The sequence below is a fragment of the Bos taurus genome, chromosome 25, assembly GCF_002263795.3.
Source record: "Bos taurus isolate L1 Dominette 01449 registration number 42190680 breed Hereford chromosome 25, ARS-UCD2.0, whole genome shotgun sequence".
Lineage (NCBI taxonomy): Eukaryota > Metazoa > Chordata > Mammalia > Artiodactyla > Bovidae > Bos > Bos taurus.
The window spans coordinates 30,855,925-30,877,191 of NC_037352.1; the positions used below are offsets into that span (position 1 = coordinate 30,855,925).

Genomic DNA, 21,267 nt, shown 5'->3' on the forward strand with positions numbered 1-21,267 from the left:
GTTACTGCGGACATGGGGTCCCAAAGAGTTGAAAACAACTGAACAACAACAACTGGTGGTCCAGTGGTTAAGAATCAGCCTTGCAATGCATGCGACACAGGTTCAATTCCTGGTCCAGGAAGATCCCAGATGCTGTGAAGCAACTGAGTCTGTACACCACAGCTATTGAAGGCTGCGTGCCCTAAAGCCCATGCTCTGGAACAAAAGAGATTGCAATGAGAGCCCTGCACACCACAACTAGAGAGTAGCCCCCACTTGCCACGCTTAGAGAAAGCCCACGCAGCAACAAAGGCCTACTGCAGTAAAAAAAAAATAATTATTCTTTTTTAAATGTTGATGTAAGAACTGGCATAGTTTTTGTCTTTTTATTACCAGTAACACAACTGGACAAAACAACTTCTAAACCCACAGAAAATACTCAAAAATCCCATTTCTTCAGAAGAAATGCCATGTACCATGCAATGTAAGATTACTTTTTCTAAGCCGACACAAATATTACTACCCCCAAATGTAATTTCTAATTTACAGCTCCAAAATATAATCTATATTGAAATTTGCATAAAACTCAACAGACCTGCAGCAAGATATTAAATTTTAAATTTGCATGCAAGAATGACCAAGCAATATTAGTCTAGCCAAGGAGATCGCGTCTCTAAACTTGAGAGCTTGCAGATGTAATGAGAAGAAAAATTGTACACTTCAATGAAAGCAAGTTGATTAAAATGCTCTGATGCAGTTTTAACAGTGCAAGGGAGGCAAAGTGCATTTCAAATTTCATAACCTGGGCTCTGATAACATGAGACTCACTGCTTTAGAATAGGCGATGGAACATACTGGCATCTCTTCCATCTATAAACAGTAGCGGGTGACAAAGGTAAATAGCCTAAGAGTTTGAATGGACCTCTCTGACCCTACATACCCCAAAGGACCCTTTGGGTCAAGAAGATACATACTCAGCACTGGTGAACAGCAAAGCAAGTGGTAATGTCTCTAATCTCACCAGTTGTACAGCCTTAACTTAGGTGCTGTGCATTCACAGGGTTTTTTGGTTTGTTTTGTGTTTTTAAAGAATGAGAGTTTCTTGCCTCTAAAACACCAAAAAAGAAGAGGTAAACTACTCAGTAGCTGGTTCTGAAACAACTAAGGTGATGGGACTAAAAAGAGAAGAAGAGGGACTTCTGTGGTGGTCCAGTGTTAAGAGACTCTGTGTGTCTAATGCAGGGGGCCCAGGTTCCATCCCTGGAATTAGATCCTGCATATGGCAAGTAAAGATCCCACAGGCCACAACTAAGGCCCAAAGTAGCCAAACAAATAAATATTAAAAGAGAGAGAAGAAAAAGAAAAAGAAATGTTTAAGGACCTCAAGACTCTGCTCTCAAGAAACAGCCTTGGGAGTGCAGCACTTTGCAAAGGGGTTCCAGGAGAAGAGCATGGGTGCTCAGCAGGTTAACAGCCAAAAAAGGGCTACTTGAACTTTCTGAGGAGTCTGTCAACAACGTTTTCATCTGTTTTCAATGGGTATTTTGGGCAGTATTTCATCTGAAAGAGTCCTGGTTCTCTACAAGCATGAAAATCACCGGTCCAATGGAATGGATCCTAAAAGAGAAGTCAGCTGATGAATAATCAACTGCTAACCCAGGCATGGTGCCTTTCTGTGTGACTCTGACTCTAAGCCCTTCATATCAGTAAACGCCACTCCTAGATACTCAGGAGAGCTGAAAAACCTATCGACACAAAGAATTGTACCTAAACGTTCGCAGCAGCTTTATTCATAACAGCTTCAAACTGGACACAACCCCAAAGCATCAACAGGAGAATGGCTAAACACATTACAGTGCATCCCTGCAACGAACGGGACAGTACACAGCGTAAGAAGGCCCAGGCCGCACCAAAACCACGGGCCAGCCCCAAAGTAACTACTCTGAGTGAAGGAAGCCAAACACAAAAGAGTACATAACATACAATTCCACTGATATAAAGACTGAAGAAAACCTTAATCTACAGTGGCACAAAACAGATCAGTGGTGCCCAGACCCTGGTGTAAGAATGGGAGAGTAAGTGTGAATGAGGGAATTCACGGCTGCAATAGAAATGTTATATCTTGACTGTGGTGGTGATTCAATTCTAAAATCAGGACTGTATACTTAAAATGGGTGCCTTTTACTGCATGTGAAAATAAAATTGAAAAAACATATGTCCTACCTAACCCATGAAAATGTTATCAAGGAACAAATGAGAAAGGTGACATGTGAAAGCTTAATACACATGCACTGAGATTAAACAGGTAAAGGACAAAAATATACTACATAAGCATTTGTTTATACAAAAGCCAAACGTATGGCACAGAAGGGAGTCATGACAACAGCAAGGATGGTGAAAGCTTGAGTATTAGCATTTCTTTTATGCCAGCACTTAAGATCTTTACATGCATCAAGTCCTCACATCAATCCTATGAGGAAGGAAGGGTCACTATTTCCATATTACAGATGAGAAAACAGAGGTGCTGAGTGGTTAAGCAATTTCACTTTCACAAGTAAAACCAGAGCATATAATTTTTGGGTAAGTCAACGAGGGTCTTACAGGTAGCAAAATACTAAGCATGAAAAGCTATTTTCCCACTAAGGACAAGCAAGTATCAAAGTGCAGCCTCCAAGCCAGAGACACCAGTCCGCAGAAGGCCCTCCTAGTCCTCAGAACAGAAAGTCGTGCACAGACACACCTTGTTTTCTTGGATGTGGGGAACAGGAAATAAAAACAGAGGCAGAGCAGAAAAGAAGAAAAGTCAATAACATCTGTACGTAAAAATCATAAAAGTGGTTCACAGGAACTATTAGTTAACATTGTTAACCACCTACTATGTGAGGCTTTATTAAGAGTTTTACGTGTATTCTCATGCAATTTTCATAGTAACCCTGAGAAACAGTACTATGATAACCACTCTATATGCAAAAAAAAAAAATTAAACCCAAATCTTAGGTAAGATAACCTGCAAAGGGTACTTGTACCTAGCAAGTGACAGAAACCACAGCTGAACCAAACTTTATCTTTGAAGCTAGTAATGTTGCTTATTAAATCTACTCCCATCTGAAGCTTAGTGAAAATGCAAGTTTTAAGGAAATAACAGGAAAAAAAGGATAAAAGTATAGATATTCCAACTAAACCTACATTGTCTCAAATTGTTCCAATATTTTTCTGAGAATGCAAGAGCCACTGTTATTTAACAAGCAAACAAGCCAGGCACCATGCTAGGGACTTTAGATACGAATTCAGGTAATCTTCATAACAGTTCTACAAGGTAAAAAGAAAAAAAGCAACTTTCCACCTAGAGTCATGCGGCCAAAGTTCCTCTCAAAATATAGGGCAAAATAAAGATATCTTCGATAACTAAAAACGAGTATATACTACTAATAGACACTCACTAAAAAATATTAAAGAAATTGTGAACAAAGACACTGGTAACCATATAGGTAAATCTAAAACACTACCTGTGAAAAGGATAGCAACATCTAATTTGTGCGTTTAAAAAAAGGTAAAACTAAAATATCAGACTTACTGCAGGGAGAGAAGTGATCAGACTTTAAGATTGTTTACTCGCATTAACCAGGGTGATTAAGGTATGGATGAACTTTTCAAGGGAAACTACTAGCAGAGTACAAATGTAAATCTTTAAAAAAAAAAACAAGTGAGACCTTCCTGGTGGTCCAGTGATTAAGAATACGCCTTGCAATGCAGGAAACATGGGTTTGATCTTAGTTTCCTGGTCGGGGAACTAAGATCCCACCTGCCTCACGGCAACTAAGCCTACTCACTGCCAACTAGAGAGTCCAAGGACCACAAGGAAAGATCTCGCATAATACAATGAACATCCCACATGCTGCAACTGATCTGACACAGCCAAATAAATAAAATTTTTTTTAATTGTTTTTAAATTTCAGGGGATGATGAAATGGAGTAACACAAACATGGGGGAAGTGGTGGTGTCAGGATCTGAACCCGGATGCCAAGCTCCCAAACCAGGTGTAAAACATTACCAGCACACAAGCAATCAGCTCTCAGCAAATCACACACGAGTCCTCAGGAAATAAGTCTAAAATTCCTACTTGTCATCCTTTCTCAAAACTCACAAACACTGAAGACTCAAGTCCTCAGTGATCGCCTCTATTCTAATACCAATTCATTGGGAAAGACCCTGATGCTGGGAAAGACTGAGGGCAGGAGAAGGGGATGACAGAGAATGAGGTGACTGGACGGCATCACCAATTCAATGGACATGAATCTGAGCAAACTCCAAGAGACTGTGAAGGACAGGGAAGCCTGGTGTGTTGCAGTCCATGGGGCCGCAAAGACTTGGACGAGACTGAACAACTGAACAATGACATTCTATACCCACTTCTGGCCACTGCACAGGAAACCTTTCCAAGCAGGTTGGCAAGTCAAAGAAATGGTAACTAGAACCAGAATTTTTTATAGCCAAAATTATTTAAAATTCCATCACTCTTTTTAAATTTGGATAAAAATTAACGATCTGCTCACAAAAGCTCTCTCTTTCTCACATCAAGGGAGCAGTGTTAACCTCACACCTGGACTCTCTTCACTGCTTTCCCATTGAACACATTTTTAAGTATGTTTTTGTCAAGAATCTTTAATTACGTTGCACAATTGTGTCTTCCTTTCTTTCAGTTGCCTAAATTTTCAGCTTCGGGGTCTTGGAGGCAGATTAAATAAAGATAAGCTCTTGTCAGTCAGAACTGGCTTCTCTCCCTCCCCTCACCTCCTCTGGTTACCAGTTCCAAATGCTGCCAATCAAGGAAAATCCTGCACATCAGCTGTCATTCATTCCTGTCTAAATGATGCTGGTCAGACTTCATTAGGAACAATGTCCTGATCAAAAGCTACAGCCAATCATGTCCACAAAACATAGAAGCAGCAGCTGGTCTTGTCTAGCTGGTGTCTGGCACAAATCCCACTCCTGGAGGGTGAGAGCAGGGCCAGCCACACCTCCCCAGGGCCAAAAAGACAGCCAGTCATGTCGCTTGCACATTTCAGGTCGCTATAAACTACATGTCTTCTGTTGATTTTGCTCTCACCTCACTAGCCCACTAAAGGTAGCCCCAGACTTAATTATTAAGTCTTCCGAGCCACAAAGACAACTGGGAATTTAGCAGTCCTCTCATTCATTAGCTGGTTATGCCCCTGAGGGATTGAAGCCAAGCTGCCTATTTATTTCTGATCCTCCAAACTGCAGGTTCAACCCTCCCCCAAATACCCACCCCACACACACAGAACATAGAGCAGCCACCATTCTACACATCATCACATCATCACATCATCCACACGCTCTCAAAACAGACCACACAGACTACATCAAGGACATACTAAAGAATTAGCACAAGTCTGAGAGCAAAAGCCTCAGAGACCTAATTCTTTCAACTCAAATGTTTATTACTGTTCTTCAAGACATTTGTTTAAATGGAAGAAACAGGTAGAGGATTTTTTTTTTTTAATGCAGCCATTAAACACCTAAAAAAACAGGAAAATAGAAACAGCAGAATCTGGCTTGGGTGATTGTTTTGTTTTTAGCTGGTCTGCTGGACTATCCTGTATGTCCCCAAGGTAGGGTGCAAGAAACTACGCCAGAGATCTTCCATGCCAGTCATGCTCTGAAATCCCAGACGTGTGCACCCACATCAGGAACCTGGCTGTGTCAACATGCAGGTGGGCTGTTTATACAGAAAGAGGCATTTGCCTGGGTTCAGAGTGAATCAGAAGTTCAGTTATTAGTAAAAGAAGTGGTTATTTAAATGTATGATTTCATCCTAATTAAATCTAATGGGGGAGAGAATTTGCATTTAGCTGCCTAGTAAATAACTCACTAATAATAGTTACCTCACTATTGATATCTGAAGAGTATTAGCAAGATAAGGTTTTCAGGGCAACAGAAGAAGGTGATGTTGGTGGATTGCTGTCCCACCCACCCACATACCCCACACCATACCGGCCACCTCCCCCTGCCCCAGCCAAGATCATGATCTTGGTTTTACACCATATTCCTTTCACTTAGTGCTTTTTAACAACCTCCACCCATTCAACCCCCAGGCAAGAGCCTAATAAAACATTCCATCTTAGAAAGCTTAACAGTCTGGTACACCTAACAAAACCACCCAGAGACACCGGAGAGCATCCTGCATGTACATTAATAACTGCAGGATATCTGATTAGGAGAATGCGAAATAAGAAGCCATTAATAGCAGCCCTCATCTCCCTCCTCCACACTGATTACCAAAAGAACAGCAGCAGCTGAATCACAGCTAAATCCTATTCACAAGGGACCTGGGGCAACAAAGAGGAAAAAAACCGTTAGAGTAGTGCTTCTCCAGGGAAGCTGCTTTAAGTCGTTTTGATTCTGGTGTCAATCACGCCTGCCACAAACCAATAAGCATGTATAACACAAGCAAAGACTAGATTCCTCCCCTCCCTTTCTGGGTTCAGCACAGCACACCCAGCATACTTAATTGCCCTGCCAACCAAACTGCTACTTGCAAGAGCCCCAAAGGAAGTCCTAGGTCCAGAGACACAGAGGCTTAAATGTTCACCCTCAGAGTACAATCGGTATCAGTCAGAAGATGGAACCACTGGCCTCAGGGCAGACTACTTGTGAGATCTCAATAGAACAGACCAACCATGTGACTTTGAACAAATGTTTTATACTCTTTCTGCCTCAGTTTCTTTATCTGTAGCATAACTGAACCCTGGAGTTATTGTGGAATCAAATGAATTAAACCACAGCGAGCACCAGGAGTGGGCTTCCCAGGTGGCAGCAGTGGTAAAGAAGCCGCCTGCCAATGCAGGAGACGTAAGAGACCTGGGTTCGATCCCTGGGTCAGGAAGATCCCCTGGAGGAGGACATGGCAACCCACTCCAGTATTCTTGTCTGGAGAATCCCATGGACAGAGGCACCTGGCGGGCTAGTCCATAAGGTCCACGGGCTCAGAACAAGCCTTAAGCAACTTAGCAAGCGCACTAGGAATAGCACCTCCCATCGTGAGTTAGTGCACACTCTCTCCCTCCTCCTTCCTCCTTCTCTGTCCACATACAGAGGAGAGGGTAGGAGAAGGACGGAGAAAGGAAAGAAAAGGGGAAGAGGAAGAGGAAGATAAGAAAGAAGAAAACAAAAAGCTTGATCTAAAGTATGTGGCTTAGATATACAGATGAGAAACCCAACAATGCCCCCCACCCTCCCTGCACTGAGATGTACCCGACCCCCAATCTTTCAAAGTCACAGCTTTCTCCTCCTGGCTTAGCAGTGGAAAGACCAGAATTCCCCTCTGCTACAAGAAACCTCAGCAAAACACTGTTAGAGTTTCCCTAAACTCAGTATTTTGAGATTGGTGAGCGATCTGTGAATTCCCAAACTTTCTGCAACTCAAAATGAATTTTCTGGTAGAGAGCCAATGTTTCCAGTTTGATTTGGCAAAATATATCCAGTTAGGATGTTCTCTCAATGTAATTAGCAATGCACTGTCAATGAGTAGTTTAGCTATTGACAATACCTGTTGCAATTTAATTTTAAATGTCAATGACTTATTTGCATTCACTATAACACGGCCCTGCTGCTGCTGCTAAGTCGCTTCAGTCGTGTCCGACTCTGTGCGACCCCATAGATGGCAGCCCATCAGGCTGCCCCGTCCCTGGGATTCTCCAGGCAAGAACACTGGAGTGGGTTGCCATTTCCTTCTCCAATGCATGAAAGTGAAGAGTGAAAGTGAAGTCGCTCAGTCGTGTCCGACTCTTAGCAACCCCATGGATTGCAGCCCACCAGGCTCCTCCGTCCATGGGATTTTCCAGGCAAGAGTACTGGAGTGGGGTGCCATTGCCTTCTCCGTAACATGGCCCTGATACATTACAAACAAGTATCCTACAACAACAGGATGGATGATGAAAATAAGAGGGTGAAGGAAATCAACAGGCCTGTACAAGGGTCTGCCTGTCAAATACCCCTGTGCAACTATGCCTAGGGGGCTTCCCAGGTGGCTCAGTGGAAGAATCCACCTGCCAATGCAGGAGAAGCTGGTTCAATCCCCAGGTCTGGAAGACCCCCTGCAGAAGGAAATGGCAACGCACTCCCATATTCTTGCCTGGAAAATCCTGTGGACAGAGGAGCCTGGCGGGCTAGTCTATGGGGTCGCAAAAAGTTGGACACGCCTTAGCAACTAAACTACAACAAGCTATGCTTGGAGCAGGGCCGGCGCCCTCTCCTAGGCGCAGGCTGGGGATGCAGGAGTGTGCCACTGTCACTGTCTTCTCAGCTGATGCCTACTGCTCCTGGAAGGACATGAGTACAAACAGGAGGCCAGTGTCAGGAGACAGGTGACCCTGAACAAGCTAGGTGACTTCGAACAAGTTATTTAACATCTCTCTTCCTTAATTTCTTCACCTATAAAAGTAAGATAATTGTGAGGACTACATAAATAGACATATATAAAAGCACTCAGCACAATGCCTGGTACTTGATAATAGTTCAATAAATGCTGGCCTCTCACCATTAAGTCAACCAAGTTAAAATTGGTATGACTTTTTTAAACAGCAAAAACAAAACAAAAAAACCCTCACACACTATAGCAGGGTGTCACGAATGCATGTGTCTGTAACACAGGGCCTTGAGTAAAGCAGGTTCAGCCCAGATAATAACTGTGGAGGGTGGTGGCCTCCACGGTACTGCAGGAAGCCCAGCCCTTCTCTCGTGCACACTTGCTCTCAGCACCAACTGGAACTCAGCATGGATCATGCCTGTACTGCCAGAATAACCCCAAATCTGGATTTTAAATGAAATTTCCTAATTTTTAAATGTTGACAACTGCCTCCAAAACGTTTGAAAATCAAATAGGTCCAATGAACCATACTGTGTGGCTGGACCAGGGCTTCTGAACTGTGTGTGGGCCTCTACTGTCCAGACTAACCCACAGGACCTGCCTGGGTAAAACCCATATCCAAAGTTTTTACTCATTTCCCATGGGAAAGCCTTACCATTGACCAAGCCACAGAAGGACCCACAAAAAGTCTAGAATGTTCTCTAAGTCACAGGCCAAGGAGGGGCCAGGCCTGCAGCAGGTGCCTCCTTGATGACTTTCGGCCTGCTCACCGAGAAGGGAGGTGGATCATTTATGAGCTGCAAAGGTGATACAAAATGCTAATCAGCTTTAAGCTGACACTGGATAACACAAGAATTTACATAGCGGGCAAGGATAAAGATGAAGTGGTAACACTTCAGAGGCTCCACAAAATATCCTGACTATCTAGGCCATAAACCTACAAAAAATTCTCACTTCTCTCCATGAACAGGAACATACCACAACTGAAAAATCATAGGAAATACCCAAGTCAAATCATCAGCCAATAGGCTTCCCACTTCGTGTGCCTGGGGTATTTCACTCTCTTCCTGACGGGACTTTGGTTTACCACAATTTCTTTCATCTCCTTATTCTCCTTTGCCTTTTGGGAAGGAGGAGATGGGAGCCATGGAGTGAGGGTGGATGGCATGGATAATCAGATAGGTGGTTAAAAGAGAAATCTCCAGGACTGTAAGGGAGAGGGGGAAGGTTGACAATGTATCCTCTTAGATAAATTTCACCTTCTTCAACATAGTCATGTATTCAATATTCACTGAGTACCCACTAATGACAGGTGTTGTTCTAACTGCAGGAAATGTAGCACCAAAGAAACAAAGTCTGTGCCCTCGCAGAGTTTATATCCTTCAGTCATTCATGCTGAGATCTGAGATTTAATCTTCAAGGAAGACACCATACACTTTCTGGGTCAGAAAGGATCTTAGCAATCTCTCATTCAGTAGTCCTGAAAGAGAGATCCAGATTTCCTCCAGTGCTTTCATTAAACCAACACTTCACTAAGCCCCACACTTCGAGTCACACCTATGCTCCTATCTATAGCAGCGAACCTCTCAGAGCTCACCAACACCCTGCTGGGGCAGGGAAGGGGACACCTGCACAGCCCCCTTCACTGAAGAGAACTCACCACCGTGCAGGCAGCTCCAAGCTTCTAGGGAAGGGTCCCACTAGCTTCAGGGAGGAGAGAGGCTTAAGCTGCCTCTCAGCCTGCTTCCACTTGAGTACCTCCATTCTCCTTCTCTGATTACCCGGCTGCCTAAGTCAGATTTCTTTGGAAATCTGAAATCAGAAAATAATAGTTCCACAGGCTACAAATAATCTGAAGTCAAAGCAGAATGTAGTGAAGGCTGCGGGTCCACTGGTCTCCTCTATGACACTTATTTCTTCTGTTTACCATCCACTTGTTAGTCCCAGGTCTGCTCTGGGGGGACCGCCAGAAGTGCAAGCCCTCCTCCATATGATAACTCTCCAAGAGTTTGAAGAGAGCACCTGGGTTACCTCCTCTTCTCCTCAGGCCTGACACCCCAGTTCCATCATTCACAATGACAGATTTGGGGTATCTGCCCATTCAGATGCCTCCTTATTCCTTTACCATTATTACTGATGTAAAAGTTACTGGGTTGGCAAAAAAGTTCATTTTTATACTGAAGAGTCTGTTTGGGCAGTGATACTGTCCTACATAAAAAGTTTTTGCAGAATGCTCTACTTATTTGACCCCTCACAAAATCATACCAGGTGAAAGCTTTGACAAAAGAAAAGTGTATTCTACAAATTATCCATGAAAACCTGGAGCTCTGGGAGGATAAAACGGAGTGGTCTGAATAGCAAATGTGCTTGGTTGTAAGAATCAGATTTCCGGGTCCTATCCCAGACCTGCTGAATCAGAACTTCCAGGGGGAGATGTCTAGGAGTCTGCACGGTTAATATAACCTGCATATGGTTATTTATTACATAAGTATTTTATTACTAAAATGTGTATAAAATGAGAAGACTGAAATACAGAAAAACAATACTCTCAACACCTGCACGTTTAATAAGAGGAAGATTTTTTTATGACTTGTTCCCTCTCATTTGATTACAGTACATTGGTTTCTACTTCTCCTTAAACCTGTCACGAGTTCCCTCTGCCCCAAGCCCCACTGATAATCAAAGTAGAATCTGGTTAATAGAACACACTGGAGACCCCTGCATTTGGAAGCAGAGAAGAAAAATCAGTGTCTCAGACAGAGACTCTCAACTGAGAAGATCTCAATTTATATAAAAATCTTCTCAAAGCCCTTATAATCTCACTGACCATCTGTAGCACAGAAACGAATCCTGGAATTAGTGGTTTCATAGCAGTAGATACTCTGGAGACTTTAAAGACAAAAGGAAAAGAATTTTCTGTATTGCACTTGAAGAAGTCAGTTAAGAAACTACCATTACAGCAAAACCTCCCAGTATGTAAGTACTTAAGACATTACAGAACAACAACAACAAAAAACTTAAAATATCTAGCTTGGTCACAATGGTATACATAAAGCCCAGATTTCTCCAGCCATGATGTATAACAGGATCCCACTATGTAGACCTTCATTAGGTCCCTCATCCCCAGTGATTCAAACTCTATGGAGAAAACAGGACTCTATCTAATTACTTTGAAGCAGATTGAAAAAAAAAGAAGTCCACAGCACCAGCACCAGAAGAGACTTTCTCCCCTTACCTAAGACCTTAAAAAAAAAAAAAAAAAATGGAGAGGAACAGACAGTTATTATTGGCACCTGATCTACAACATCAGAAAAATGGCAGCCCTTCAAACTCCACACGTGGAAGAGCTCTTCATTTTAAGCTGAAAATGGGGAATTAATTTTCAAGTCTCTTGTCTAAGAGACAGCTTTTAAAAGGGTATTAACCTACATTTGGAGATTAATGCAAACACAGCCATCTTGTTTTAGTGGGTACAATCCAACTTTTATTAAGACAAAGACGGATTCAGAGTAATTAAGAGCTTGTCCAATATCCAGAATTTTATGACTCTAAATATTAGCGAAGCTGGCATTCTTACCAGCTTCGCCTCAGAGCTATTGCATTATAAATCCTTGGTGGTAATGAAACACCAGCTAAAAAGAGGTTGAATAAGTCTCATTTAAAAAACAGCCTTCCTGTGGAGAACTATCCTTACTTTAATATAATGTATAGCCCCTGTTAGAACATTAATACTATTGGAAGAAAAAAGTGAGTGGTTTTGGGATTTGCTGCTAAGGAACCCCAAAGAAGATAAACAAACCACAGGAACTGTGTTTTAACAACAGTGAATGCTGAGAAACTCCCTGGTACCAAAGTCTAGGAACACTTTGCTGACAGGGGCAAGAAGAGGATGATACAGCCACTCTGGCAATGATAATGGTAGTTTATCTGTGAGGCTCGTCCTTAACACTGTCTGCTGTTTACACAATGTAGCAAAGTTTCATGGATATTGTGTTTTTTTTTTAACTTTTTAAAAACATCCCAATAGGGTGCTCTCTTCTGCTACCCAAACATTTTTTTTAAATGGTGTCAGGCTGCAGCCTTGACTACTTACTCCCTTCTCAGAGAAGGTTCCACTAGGGTCACCACATTCAAACGTCTTTACCAACTGGGCCGAGGGGACACCTGGGAAATATCGTCAAAATATTGACAACTGGTCATCACTTTTATAGACTTCATAAAATCAAAGACTCTTAAGTTGAAAGTTCCTAATGCAAATTTCTTCTATACTTAAAAGGCCACAAAGAGTTAATCACATAGGGACTACATCACAGCTTTACAAAAACAGTTTTCCTTTCTGTTCTGTTATCAAATTTGCCACCCAGTGATGACACTGATGGGAATGCCAAGGATTCCTATGCCCTAGTTCCCAACAGCTATTATCTGAAAGCCTGTCATCTCTACCATCTTGGGAGGGAAATGACACGTCACCTGTGGGCACCTCACTGAACCAAAGCCAACTCCCCACATCCCAAAAGTATAAAGAGGACCAGGCAGAACACACTAGATGAAAACACATCCAGCCCTCCATAATTAGCAAAACCCAAGCTGCTAAGTAGAACTGCCTTTGTTCTTCCCAGAGACATCCTTAAATGGAAACTAAAGCCCAATCTATATTCAAGGAAATAGCACTCTCACCGTTCTCTATACACCAGGACTTCTCTGCCCCATGAGAAACAACATCCTCTTCCTTTACGCACAAATATTAAGAACAAAAACTGTGCCAAGAAAAATAAATTTATATTGAAGCATCATACTTTCTTGGACTATTCAATGATACTGTCAGAATATAATAAGTTGTCTCTTAGGGAATGAATGAAGGTAGCATTTTCCAAAATGAACAAAGAAAATTTTTTATTAAATATCTTCACTTTTTTTTTTCTCTATAACTTGAGTACTTTCTGTTCAAGAGAGAAATGGAAACCTAATGTTTGGGCCTTGTCTATTGAAATCACTCAGTCCCTCAGTTATGTCTGACTCTTTTGCAAACCCCAATGGAGCCTACCAGGCTCCTCTGTCCATGGGATTTTAATGGTAAGAACACTGGAGTGGGTTGCCATTTCCTTCTCCAGGGGATATTCCTAACCCAGAGATCAAACCTGCATCTCCCACATTTGACCACAGGCAAAACCTCAACATCATCATTTCTAAAAATCAAACTGGAAATATATATATGTATAAACCGAGAACACACAGGACACAAAGAAATACACCTGTGGTCAACCACGAAAAGAAATTCTAAGGGAAACGAGGCTGATTCAGTCAGAGTCTTCCACAGAGCCAGCATCCCAGTATTTACTGAGCCTCCATACACGCACCCCTCCAGACTGATCACAGAGATCACACTCCAAAAGCCATATTTACTTATTACATATTAAGTTTATTTCCTTGAGGTAGGGTTCAATCACTGAACCTGCTCTGAGAACCTATGTGGAACTAGCTCCATCTTTACAATAGCAAGAAACAAACACTTCAAGGCAAGGTATCAGGGTCTTAATGAGCATGCCATAGCACCCTGCATGACAACTTGCCCCCAAAGAACAATTCTCACTTTTTCAATGAACATATCTTAATACTGGAGTTAAGAATTGTGTCCATTGCCTCCACATCTCTCTCCAACCCCAAAGAACATACACTTTCTAAGCCTCAACACTACTGAGCTAGGCACAATGAGGTATGGGGGGGAAATTGCAATTTGTTATGCAAAGCACGTCTTAGCACATCACTTAAAGTAATCCTCACGAAGAATCTGATTCCTATTTTACAGATAAGGAAAGGGTGGCCTTGGCAAGCCAGAGACTGACTTGCCTAAAGTCACTTAAATAATAAACTGTAGAGCTAAAGCTCTAATATTGAAGGGTCTGGACCCTGTGTCACAGTGCTGTGTACAAGGACAACCCAGCTAAATAAGATACCTTTGTACTCACACAGGGTTTTAGAGTTAAATTTGGGTAAGACGACACTGATATAAAGATACATCACAAAGGCCAACTAAGTATACACAGTTGTGTAGGTACCTAAAAGGAAACGACCTCTTGAGGTGACAAGTAAAAACTCCATGGAACATTTAAAAATCCATTCTATATAAAGCACCCAGATTCACAAATGAAAACCACCACATTAAAGGGCTCTAGAGATGATGAACGTTACATAAAGGTTAGGTTGATAAAGGTAGTAAAACCAGCTACAATTTACTCAGCATTTCCTGTGGGTCAGGCACCATGTTGAGCATTTCACATACATTTTCTTACTTAATTAAATGGCTCACCAAAATTATTTCCATTTTATAACTGAGGAAATTGAGGTTAGAAAGGTTAAAATTACTTATCCAAAGTCACATAAGTAAGTGGTACGTCTAAGTTAAACAAGTCAAAGCCCGTGTTTTCAGGCCGCTTATATGTACTGCCTCTATTCTATTTCCCCAAGTCATTTTTGTTATAGCGTCCCCAGAGTCCTCACTAAGTACTCAGATCTGGGGCACATACTATGTATTTCTGATGGACATCCTCAACTTGCAGGTTTTTCTATACCCAGGTCCCTAATATCCACAAATAATAAGGGCAGGGGTTAGCTTCAAAAAACTCCAAAGATCCCATGTGATCTCTAACTACTGAGAAAAATCCAAGAAATGATGGTACACACATTCAATCAAAGGTTACAGCTATTTGGTATTTTAAACACTTCTAGCTGAGATTCTTAACAGTGCTTAAGAGAAGGCTTAAGTGCATTAAAAGGAAATTCTCTGTACATTTGTTATTCTCATCCCAGCTTTATAGATGAGTAAACACAGACTTGTAGACATTACCAGAAGCTGAGATAGGAATTCTGACTGTTTCTATTCCTCTCCCAAGGCTCGTGAATAACACAAGCTCCTGGTTTAACCCAAGTGTCCTCACCGTAATGAAGCTGAGAAGAGGGTACATAAACCAACAGAAATCAAATGGACCCATGAAACGCCTTTTAATTAAACCATAAGAAATATTAACGGGTAAAAAACAAAATTGGTGTTAGATCTTTGAAAGGATGACAAGTTTGTTCATCCTAGGGTAATAGAAGCAGTCAAAAAAAGAAAACAAAACTTCAACCTAATGAATTCCCTTTTCTATAATGAAAAACTAAAATAAAAAGTTACAAGCCAGATAAAGTATTCATGACAAATATTGCAAAGGATTAATATATATGTGTGTATATATACATATACACATACACACATACATAAAACATTAAAAGTTCACATTAGTTAAGAAAAAATTTTGATCCAAAAACCAGTAAAAGGCAAACATAAATGGAGTTCAGTTAATACACAAAAATAAAGGGCAAGCATAGCTTTTTAGAAGCATAGCTGGAAGGAATGATGCTAAAGCTGAAACTGCAGTACTTTGGCCACCTCATGCGAAGAGCTGACTCATTGGAAAAGACTCTGATGCTGGGAGGGATTGGGGGCAAGAGGAGAAGGGGACGACAGAGGATGAGATGGCTGGATGGCATCACTGACTCGATGGATGTGAGTCTCAGTGAACTCCGGGAGTTGGTGATGGACAGGGAGGCCTGGCATGCTGCGATTCATGGGGTCGCAAAGAGTCGGGACACGACTGAGCAACTGATCTGATCTGATCTGATCTGATAGCTTTTTAGAGATACAGTTATGAAACAAACTTAATACCTTTTTATCTCTAAAAATGTAAATAATTATATTTGTAAGGCAAGTATACTTTATATTGCTGATGATAGGCTACAGTGTAAAAACAGTATACACTATAAAGATAGTGCTGTGGCTAGTCACTCACTCGTGTATAACTCTTTGTGACCCATGGACTGTAACCCACTAGGTTCCTCTCTCCATGGGGAGTCTCCAGGCAAGTATACTGGAATGAGTTGCCATTTCCTTCTCCAGTAAAGATAGTAGACACTGAAAAAAACCCTTAAAAAGCCACCCTCTTGTTATTCTACAACAGAGAATCTATCAAAGAAATTAAGGAAGGGAATCCTACATAGTAAAAATAAGCTCTTTGTGGTACAACAGTACAAAATTTTAAATGTCCAGCATTAGAAGAACAATGGCACAATCTGATGTACTATTACGCAGTTATAGAAATGATTAATTAAGATGGTAAGGCAACATACGAAATCACTTTTCAAATGTTAAACAAAAGAGAAAATTATTTGCTAGGATTCTACCACTGTAAAACTGAAGTCTGCCTTACAGACAAATCCTAGAAATAAAGGTATTTAAAAAGAAAAAAATTCCCTGGTGGCTCAGAAGGTAAAGCATCTGCCCACAATGCGGGAAACCCGGGTTCGATCCCTGGGTTGGGAGGATCCCCTGGAGAAGGAAATGGCAATCCATGAGAGACGCTGGACTGGAAGAAACACAAGCTGGAATCAAGATTGCCGGGAGATACATCAATAACCTCAGATATGCAGATGACACCACCCTTATGGCACAAAGTGAAGAGGAACTCAAAAGCCTCTTGATGAAAGTGAAAGTGGAGAGTGAAAAAGTTGGCTTAAAGCTCAACATTCAGAAAACAAAGATCATGGCATCCGGCCCCATCACTTCATGGGAAATAGATGGGGAAACAGTGGCAACAGTGTCAGACTTTTATTTTTCTGGGCTCCAAAATCACTACAGATGGTGACTGCAGCCATGAAATTAAAAGGCGCTTACTCCTTGGAAGGAAAGTTATGACCAACCTAGATAGCATATTCAAAAGCAGAGACATTACTTTGCCAACAAAGGTTCGTCTAGTCAAGGCTATGGTTTTTCCTGTGGTCATGTATGGATGTGAGAGTTGGACTGTGAAGAAGGCTGAGCATCCAAGAATTGATGCTTTTGAACTGTGGTGTTGGAGAAGACTCTTGAGAGTCCCTTGGACTGCAAGGAGATCCAACCAGTGCATTCTGAAGGAGATCAGCCCTGGATTTCTTTGGAAGGAATGATGCTACAGCTGAAACTGCAGTACTTTGGCCACCTCATGCGAAGAGTTGACTCATTGGAAAAGACTCTGATGCTGGGAGGGATTGGGGGCAGGAGGAGAAGGGGACGACAGAGGATGAGATGGCTGGATGGCATCACTGGCTTGATGGACATGAGTCTGAGTGAACTCCGGGAGTTGGTGATGGACAGGGAGGCCTGGCCTGCTGCGATTCATGGGGTCGCAAAGAGTCGGACACAACTGAGCGACTGATCTGATCTGATCTCTGAAAAAGAAAAAAAAGGTCTCCCCTGGTGGTCCACTAGTTCAGAACCTCCTTTGCAATACAAGGGACACGGGTTTGATGCCTGGTCTGAAAGACACCACACTGCAGTCGCTAAGACCATGCACCACAATAACTGAAGCCCGTTGGCCCTAGAGCCCATGCTGCACTACAGGAGAAGCCACCACGATGAGAGGCCTTCACAGCGCAACTAGAAGCAGACCCTGCTTGCTGCGACTGAAGAATGCCTGAGCGCAGCAACGAAGACCCAGCACAGCCGAAGCATAAATAAGCAGGGCAGAGGAGGGTTCTTCAACAGGAGTCGGTGAACGTTTCTCCCTCTTTACAAAATTATTAATAAATATGTATTGTTAAATACAATGGTAAATAGAGAAAGTGAAGCAGCTCTACTCCTATCCTCTGCCCACTGGACTCCCTGCCTTGAAGACAATATGTTTGTGCGCGCGCGCGCGCGTGTGTGTGTGTGTGTGTGTGTGTGTGTGTGTATTCACAAAGGAGTTATAAGTTTGCTAACACCAAAGCTCTTTCTTGTCTAAGATATCTCACCCCTCACAGAGAATTGAGGTTTGGAGTTGGACATGGCATATTTGAAATCTATTTAGAAATAAGAAAACAGTACAACTGACATGTCACACATACAAAAATACAAATATATCATCAATACTTGCTTTTTGTGTGCACTCTAAAATCCAGCTCACCAAAGGATTTTTCATGCTGTTTCTACTAGGAAAACACTCAAAAATCAAATGTTTATCTGAATTTCTTAACAATCCGTAGCAGGTAGATACTGGCTATTTTCTAGAGAGGATTTTCCATAACACTGAGCAGAAAGTTGAGATTAAAGCTCTGCCAGCGATGACTGAAATTAATTCTCTACAGACGTTTAGGGAACGTGTATTTCAGAAAGAGGGACTCAGCTGACTAGCTTCAAACTCTCTTCAAGAAGGAAAATGTATTTATTAAAAAAAAAAAAAAAAAAGCCACAAGCAAACACCTACCAGCCCACATAGCTTATATGTTCCCAAAGAACAGCATTATTTGATTGCAACTTTTTGTCCCTTTTTTCTTTAAAGCCTTTTATAAAGGGAGGCAGAACTTCTGACAAAACTACCTACTTATGGTAAGAATAGATGAATCAGTGCTTTCATAAAACATTAAAATTTAAAAAGACATAAAACCTTCCAAAAAAGCAAAAAACAAAAAACAAAAAAACCCCACACACACAATCATTTCAGAAGGTGCCTACCCAGTTCATTATTATGCAGATTTCACAAACATTTCCCTAATCAAGGAGAAAGCTGCCCTATAGAATAATGTGTTTTACCTGCTTTAGCAACCAAGGGCATTCCTTAGCTTTGGAGTCTCCGATTTTTAGGGTAAGGGTGAGGAGATCCTGAGTGACAAGACAGCACTTCAGCGAGGGGACTGCATGTCCCCCAGGAGAGAGAACCGCCTAGACCACGCCGCTTTTCACTACCTTTCCATCATGTCTATTCAAGTCTCCCTCTCTCCATAAGCACTGACAATCTCTTCCATTTGGGGGTCCATTTGAACTCCTACACATGCATTCCACTCCAGTAATCTACTACCGAATTTCTTTTTTAGGGTAACATATTAAAATCCCATTAGCACATTAGTACTCAATCTTTGCTGCATTTGGAATAACTTAGTGAGTTTTGACAAATACTTGGATTCAACCTCCAAAAGATTCTGATTTAATTGGCATGGAATATGGCTTGAGTATCAAAGGGCTTTCTTATAAAGCACCCCACGTGCTTTTTTTTATTCTAAAATTTTATATGAAAAGCAAAGAAGCTAGAATAGTCAAAACAATCTTGAAAAAGAACAAAGTAGGAGGATTCACACTACTTCATTTCAATACTTACTACAGTATAAAAGCACAATAAGCAAGACGAGGGTATTAGGAGAAAGACAATATGTCAATGGAGCAGAATAGAGAGTCTAGAAATAGACAGAAGCAGGAACAGACTTAAAAAGACAACTGACTTCCAACAAAGGCACCAAGGATATTCATTGGTAAAAGAAAAGTGATTTCAAAGAATAATGCTAGAACAACTGGATAAATGTAAGGGGAAGACATGAACCTCGACTCCTAACTCACATCACACACAAAAATCAGATAAAACATAAACCAAAATATAAATGCATATAAATGCAAAGAAGAAAACATAACCTAGGTTAAGTAAAGATTTCTTAGAGATGACACACAAGACTCAAACATACAAGGGGAAAATAAGATGGACTAAACTTAATCAAAATTTAAAATTCCTGCTCATAAAGATACCATTAGGAAATTGCCTAATGATGCCTAAAGCCACAGACCAGAAGATGCATTCATATTACATATATCTGACATGAGCCTTGTACCAAAATACATAAAGAGCTTCTATAAATCAATAATAAAAAGACAATCCAACTTTAAATGGTCAAAAGATTTGAACAAACACCTCACAGAAGAGTGTTCAGTACCACTTAGTCATTAGGAAAATGCAAATTCAAACATAATGAGATCACCATTTTATACCCACTACAATGGCTACAATTAAAAAGACTAGCAACACAAAATATTTTTGAAGATATGAATTAACAAGAACTCTTGTGCAATACTGGTGGGAGTGTAAACTGGTACAACCACTTTGGAAAACTGTAGCAATTTCTTACAAAGTTAAATACATGTACATACCTTATGACCCAACATTTTCACTCCTAGGAATCTATGCAAACCAGGAATCTAGGACCTATGTTTACAAAAGAACAACAACCTTTATACAACAGTGCTTTATTAACAGCAGTCAAAAGAAACAACTCAAATGCCCACCAAAAGAGAAACAGTTAACAAATAGTTGCATATCTAACAACAGAAGACTACTGGCAATAAAAGAAGAACTGAGTCATACAACAACATAGAACCACCTCAAAAATACTAACAAAAGAAGCCAAGCACACAAAAGTACACACTATATGATTTCATTTTTACGAAGATCAAAAGCAGCTGTGATGACAGGCATCAGAACAGTGGCAGGAACGAGAAGAGACGACTAGAGGTGAGGACTAAGGAATGTTTCAGGTGATGACTGTTCTCGAACTGGGCTGGCATATGCCTATTTGTCAAAATTCACTGGTTTGCACACTTTAGGTTTGTGCATTTTACTACATGCAAACTGTACCAAAGAAGTTTATGACCCCCGGGTGATTATAACTTGTAGTTATCGATAAACTGAGGACCCCTGCAGGGAGTGGGAGGTAGAGGGGGCAGGGCGATTTCAACATCTCTCCCTAACCCCTTTCCTCATTTGTGCTCTCCATCAACCAGCATCACAATGATTTCTTGTCCAAACTAACACTGTATGTGTGTGTATCCCGTATTTTCATATAACACCCTACATACTACATCTTGCTGCCCAAATTTTGCACATACATGTATGGCAGTGGGATACTGATGAACTGATCTGATCGTGTACTTCCACATTACACAGTACATCTATTTCAGGAAACACTGAAATCTGGGAGAACTAGCAACTCTTTCCAAAATACAACTCCCATAACACACCTTCTCAAATCTTCTCAGACAGTCCTCAAAGAGCCTGCGTTCTGCCTTTCATTTGCCGCTACCCTTAAC

At 41.3% G+C, this 21,267-nt stretch overlaps 1 protein-coding gene across 8 annotated transcripts in view; it reads right to left on the reverse strand.

Annotated features, from left to right (window-relative positions):
* AUTS2 (activator of transcription and developmental regulator AUTS2) overlaps nt 1-21,267 on the reverse strand; it is a 1,215,681-nt gene that overhangs the window by 1,073,676 nt on the left and 120,738 nt on the right. The window lies entirely within an intron of this gene.